Source organism: Lynx canadensis, chromosome B2 (assembly GCF_007474595.2).
Source record: "Lynx canadensis isolate LIC74 chromosome B2, mLynCan4.pri.v2, whole genome shotgun sequence".
Taxonomy (NCBI): domain Eukaryota; kingdom Metazoa; phylum Chordata; class Mammalia; order Carnivora; family Felidae; genus Lynx; species Lynx canadensis.
This window is the reverse complement of record NC_044307.1, coordinates 103,049,207-103,055,447: the sequence shown is the minus strand read 5'-3', so window position 1 is coordinate 103,055,447 and position 6,241 is coordinate 103,049,207. Positions and strand designations below refer to the sequence as shown.

At 41.4% G+C, this 6,241-nt stretch overlaps 1 long non-coding RNA gene across 1 annotated transcript in view; it reads left to right on the top strand.

Annotated features, from left to right (window-relative positions):
• Positions 1-958: 958 nt before the first annotated feature.
• LOC115514306 overlaps positions 959-6,241 on the top strand; it is a 56,255-nt gene continuing 50,972 nt past the window's right edge. The window contains exons 1-2 of the long non-coding RNA XR_004343659.1: positions 959-1,426; positions 6,058-6,208. This is a non-coding gene — a long non-coding RNA (uncharacterized LOC115514306). The remainder of the gene's footprint in view (positions 1,427-6,057; positions 6,209-6,241) is intronic.

Below are 6,241 nucleotides of genomic sequence, written 5' to 3'. Positions count from 1 at the left end.
AACTCAGGATTTTTTTTTAATGGTCTAAAGCAGTTTCATTCATTCTTACGTGCCTGGTGTTCAATTGACATCCTTTGGTCTACTTGGTTCCACAGGTGAGCCCCTACCCAGATGCTTACAAGCCAAAACTCTAACAGTTCCAATGGAAATTGGCTGTGTGGGTACCTTTGAGGTTTACAGGAGGTTTGTTGCTTTTAAAAACCTTGCAATGCAAGCATCTAAGGCATGGGATGCATTTCAGCTTCTAACTATATTTCCGGGATGTGCTTATGGAAGGGCAAAACACTTGGCAAAAACTACTTTCAAGCCCCAAATGTTGGTATGTCTGTTAATCGAGAAGTAAAATCAGGTTGTAAATAATAGGTTCCTCTGTCATTCGCCCTCAGACTATATTTAGTCTATAATTAATAAGATGCTATGAATATTTTAAGCAGAAATATTTAAAATATGATCACTCTCCATGCTTTGTTAGATCATATACAATGAGGACAGAGTTGTCCGGTAACAGAGAACACACACGCTAGGTGTGGTTGGGTGCACAGACACACGTTTTTCTAATTTAGCAATGGGATAAAATATTTACATCAAGAATATCCAGAAAATTCTGGCTGTACAAGTTGGTTGTTGTCTGTATGATGCTTCTATCAGTATTGCACAAAATGTCTCCAGTAAGTGTCTGATACGATACCTGCTTCCCATGCTAGTATGATGTGAGACTTCAACCTTTTTGAAGCTCATTAGCTGGAATGATCTTTATTGTAAGAAAAATGGCTTCACATCTTCCTGGGAATTATTGATGCTGAAGTTATATTTTATTTTATTATTTTTTAACTGTTTATTTATTTTTGAGATAGAGAGAGAGTGAGCAGGGGAGGGGCAGAGAGAGAGGGAGACACAGAAACTGAAGCAGGCTCCAGTCTCTGACCGGTCAGCAGAGAGCCCGAGGCGGGGCTCGAACTCACCAACTGTGAGATCATGACCTGAGCTGAAATCAGACGCTTACGTGACTGAACCACCCAGGTGCCCCATTAAATTTATGTTTCAAAACTCTGCTTTGAGACAGTAAGGTTTCCAGGCTTGAGGTGGTGCAGGATGACCATATTTCCATTCCTCCTCTTTCTCTGATCTAATGGCCTGAATTTGTTTCAATCTACCAAAACCAAAATAAAATTGCCTCCTTTACAATTCTCGATTTCTCTTGATCTGCGGAACCAAAGGAAGATTGGTTGGGGGTTCCCAGTGGAATGAATAGGTGTTTTCCTCATCACTGCTGCACATCAGGGATTTCAGTTCAAACTCCAGGAAAGAGACAAGAGGTGTTGAGAGTATGGAGAAATTTCCCTAATTATTTTTCTTCTTTGATCAGGCTGTAACTTTAAAGGACCGCCTCCTGGTCCAAAGCAGGGATGACTGCTAAGCATTTCAAGTGAGTATACAAACAATTTTATGTGATCCAGTAATGGACATATTTTTGATAAGCGAATGGGGAGAGCTGATATCCCCATTTCAGAGGAGCCGGCAGTGGGCTGGAGAGAGCTGGTTAGGAGGAACTTTCAGGGAAATACTCATAAAGTGTGCTGATAACTGCCAGTAGGTGCCTTGGGCCTGTACTTTGGACTCTTCACTGCCGGTCTAACAGGTGAGGCCCCAGATGCAAATATTTGGTTTGACCCTTTCTTACTGTCAACACTGTGGCCCTTAGCATGATGTAAAGTGTAGAATTTATGGCTGTGTGCACAGACACTACCAAAATAATTGTAAATTCTACCTTCTTGTTATTTTTGAAAGATTACTAGCCTTGCTGCTATTTTGGGGAGGGGGTTTGGTGAAGGTAGGTGAGTAGAGGGTTAAACAATGAGAAATGTCAACAGTACAAATGGATTCCGGGGCTCAGCATTAAATTCAGACACCAAGTTAGAGCACGGAACAGTCACTCAATGAATCCAAAGTTCATATCAGCACAGGAAAGGCGATAAATAATCAACCTTATCGGATGAACATTAAAGCTAACCTCCATGCCACGCAAATTGTTCCTCTCCTTTAATTTTTGTCCATGCGCATACGTCATGGCTTTTGACACCCTTCCTTGTTGAATTTTAATGAATCCTGTCTTATATTAGCTCTTTTTAAAAAGCCAAAACATTTTTCCCCCCTGTCTGTGTAGATCTTGCCTCTCCCTATGGATGTGAAACATCATCAAGGTAGGCACGCTTGGTGTGATGGCACAGGGCAGCAAGCAGAAAGATGTGTGGGAAAAAGCAGAAAGAGTGTGGGACCAGGCCAGCTGTTTCCAGATGCTGGTTCTTTCACTTACTACCAGTGAAGATATGGACAAGTTAATTAACCTCTCTGAGTCTCTGTTTCTCCTTCTCTCAGACATAGTGTCTCTTGCTTTAGGTATTAAATAAGATAGCGAATATAAAGGCCACAGCCCACACCTAGTTCCTTAAGATACTCTTTCCTTCTCTCACATTTCTTTGATGTCCCCTCCCTTTCGAACTCTCTGCTTGTACTTAGTTCATAATAGATTTGAGGCACATTAGTTAAATATAGTAAAAACACGTATGCTTTTTGAGAGTGGATTGCAAGACATAGGAATTATCTAGTATCAGTTTGGAGAGACTCAGTCCTTACAGAGCCCGCCTGCCTTCCCCTGGATCAGGAGGTTGCTATTTTGTGCTGAACGCTCCTCCAGGAGTCCCCTTAGCTCCCCGCTTTGCCTATGTAAACACAGCCTTAAGGTTCTAGCCACATGAGTATATTTAAAAAAAATTTTTTTAATGTTCATTTATTTTTGAGGCACAGAGAGACAAAGCATGAGCAGGGGAGGGTCAGAGAGAGAGGGAGACACAGAATCCGAAGCAGGCTCCGGGCTCTGAGCTGTCAGCACAGAGCTTGACGGGGCTCAAACTCACAAACCTGGAGATCATGACCTGAGCCGAAGCTGGACATCCAACCGGCTGAGCCACCCAGGCGCCCCAAACCTAGTTCTAGATTTAAACATATCCATGTGGGGACGCCTGGGTGGCTCAGTCGGTTGACCGTCCGACTTCAGCTCAGGTCACGATCTCGTGGTCTGTGGGTTCGAGCCCCGCGTCAGGCTCTGTGCCGACAGCTCGGAGCCTGGAGCCTGCTTCCGATCCTGTGTCTCTCTCTCTCTGCCCCTCCCCCACTCTCACTTTGTCTCACTCTCTCAAAAATAAATCAATGTAGAAAAAATTAAAAGTAAATCTGGAAATAGGTTTGTTGTGACGCAGTGGCAAGGTGGGCAGTGGAGAAAGAAGATAAAGTAGGAAAAATCTGACAAAACCTCCATATGAGGGAAAATAGAGAGAAAAGCCCCAAAACAAACACGTAAACAAAAGAAAACAAACACGGAATTAAAAACCTTTGAAACCACAAAATTCGAATGAAGCAGTACGATTCTTGTAGCACAGAAGCAGCGAGGTGGAAGACTTGTGTGGACACGATCAAGCCTAGTGTATACCGAGGTGTTGAAGAATTATCTGCAAGTGTAGATTCCTCAGGGAGTTAGAGAGCTGGCAGATAGGATAGAAAGTTTACTAGAAATTCATCAATTCTGCAGGCTACTTGGGAGCTTGCCTAGACTATAAGGTAAGAAAAAAAAAAAAAACGGGCAAGGATTTTGTGTATCATTTGGATTCGGTGTGTGTAACATTAGGACCTGATGTATTCTGGAAATCATGGACTGAGCTGTGCCCCTTAGAAGAGAATATATCAGAAGTAATATTTGATTAATGGTTTGGGGAGGTGTAAGTTTTATTATACTCCCATCTCTATTCCTGTACACCTGAAATTGATTTAAAAAACCTATTCAAGTTTCCAAGTTCAAAAAAGTTATTCAAAGTGTGGGAAGGATGGGGCGCCTGGGTGGCTCAGTCGGTTAACCATCTGACTTCAGCTCAGGTCACGATGTCATGTTTTGTGAGTTCGAGCCCCACATTGGGCTCTCTGCTATTAACATGGAGCCTGCTTCAGATCCCGCCTCCCTCTCTCTCTGCCCCTCACCCACTTTCTCTCTCTCTCTCTCTAAAAAACAAATAAACGTTAAAAATATAATAAAGTAGGGGCGCCTGGGTGGCTCAGTCGGTTAAGCAGCCGACTTCGGCTCAGGTCATGATCTCACGGTCCGTGAGTTCGAGCCCCGCGTCAGGCTCTGTGCTGACAGCTCAGAGCCTGGAGCCTGTTTCAGATTCTGTGTCTCCCTCTCTCTGACCCTCCCCCATTCATGCTCTGTCTCCCTCTGTCTCAAAAATAAATAAACGTTAAAAAAATTTAAAAAATATACACAATAAAGTAAAAAAAGGCAAACAGAAAAGGTAGACTTAGAGATCCACATTGAAGGATAGCCATGGGCTTCATTCCTGGGCTTGCTCGATATTCGGGAATTGGGAGCATTTAAAGATAGCACTTATACCTGGATTGGCCTGAAATGCACCCTAGCCTGATTCTGCAGGGAGGTGAGTCGCTGTGCATAGAAGTGTCAAACCAGAAAAACATTTTACCTGCCTAGAAAGTGGATTCTGATTGTGTTATGAAAATGACTACCATAGGCACAGACTCCAACCAACAAGTGAAAATTTAATTATGGACTTAACAAACTGTTTTGAATATTTAAAGGCCAGGCATTAAAAATAGTGTAGAATCATTAAGAAACCATAGCTGCCTATCCAGGGTGTACAATGTGCTAACAAGAAAAAGAAAAAAAAAAAATAGCTCTCAGTTGTTTTCACAGTAATTTGGGAAATAAAATTAAAGTAAAAAGTCGATGCCCATGGTTTACGTTTGTTTTTTCTTCCTGTGTCTCTAACTTTTATCTTAAATCTAACAAATGACTAAATGGGTTTGTCCAGAGGCAATGACAAAGTGGGGAGTGAGAAGGAAGTGTAGAAAAGCTGGCAAAGAATCAGCAAAAGGGAAAACAAAGAGGAAAGTCGTGATGAACAACCTGAACCACACACATTTAAAGCAATAAAAGTGCATCCACGTTGCTGTGAGTATTGAAATACCGATGAAATCAAAGTTGTGGGCTTAACTTGTTTGCTTAAGCATGGACATCAGTTAAGGTGCAAATGAGTTGACAAGCTCTCTGAACTCTAGCTGAATCCTTAATTTTATTTCACTTCTGGCTCTTCTTTAGTTTAATAAATATTAATTGAACACCTGCTGGGTCCCCGGCGTAGCCCCAAACTGCCCTCATGTAACCAACGGGAGAATTACAGTGTGGGTGGGAAGATGACAAGGAACCAGACACTTTGGCTACAATAAAATAGGATTCTGTAAGATAAAAACACAGAACCGAATAATTGCTAATTAAAATAAAAAATTCTTGTTTAAATCCAATTTAAGAGACGTAAATGACCACATACAGGATGAATGCGGATTCTGGAAAGAGCTAAAGATGGTTGTGAGTCTTGAAGGACTCTACCCTTGGCAACCGAGCAAATTATTTGGAAAAGACTCATTATGTATAAAATACGGGCACTAAAAACACACGCATCATATAGTAATTTTGAAGCTCAACCCCTTCTACATATTAATTACCATTATTATATTCAGTTATTAGTTACTGAACGAATACTATTTTGCCATATTTACACAAAACCATAGCAAATAATTAGATCCAAGGAGATCGTAGAATGCTTTAACTTTAAATACTGTGGTTTTATGAAATGGATGCTTAGTCTTCCAAAATATCCAGATGTTTGGCTTTTGCAGGAAAGATTATTGCTTGTGTTTTTCTCTTTTCATTCAGATGCTTTGACATTATATGGACTCTAGTGTTTTTGTTGTCAAGATGTGATTAGAACCTTCTAAATTACCGTCTGTGGTGCTCAGTGTTATTTATGCCCACATTAGATCTGACATCACACATTTATTTTATTTTATTTATTTTATTGTATAAAATTTGATGCTGGAGACTTTAGCACAGATGAGTTCAACAAGAAAAAGCTTACGAGAAATTCTCATCCATGTTATTAGTCATGTCCCATCAATGCGCTTCTTCCTGATACAGTTCATCTCTGTCTCCTTCAGGCTCTACAGTTAAAACGCCTTTGGCAAGGTCATTGCCATGCTGATTTCATTAAGAATTAGGCATTATGGAGTCTGGCCCTGTACTCAGCGTCACTCATCACCTCCTGTCACAGCTCATGGACATGCCTTTGCCTCCCCCAAGTACCTCCAGGTATGGTTGGGTCTTTCCTGGGTCAACTGACCC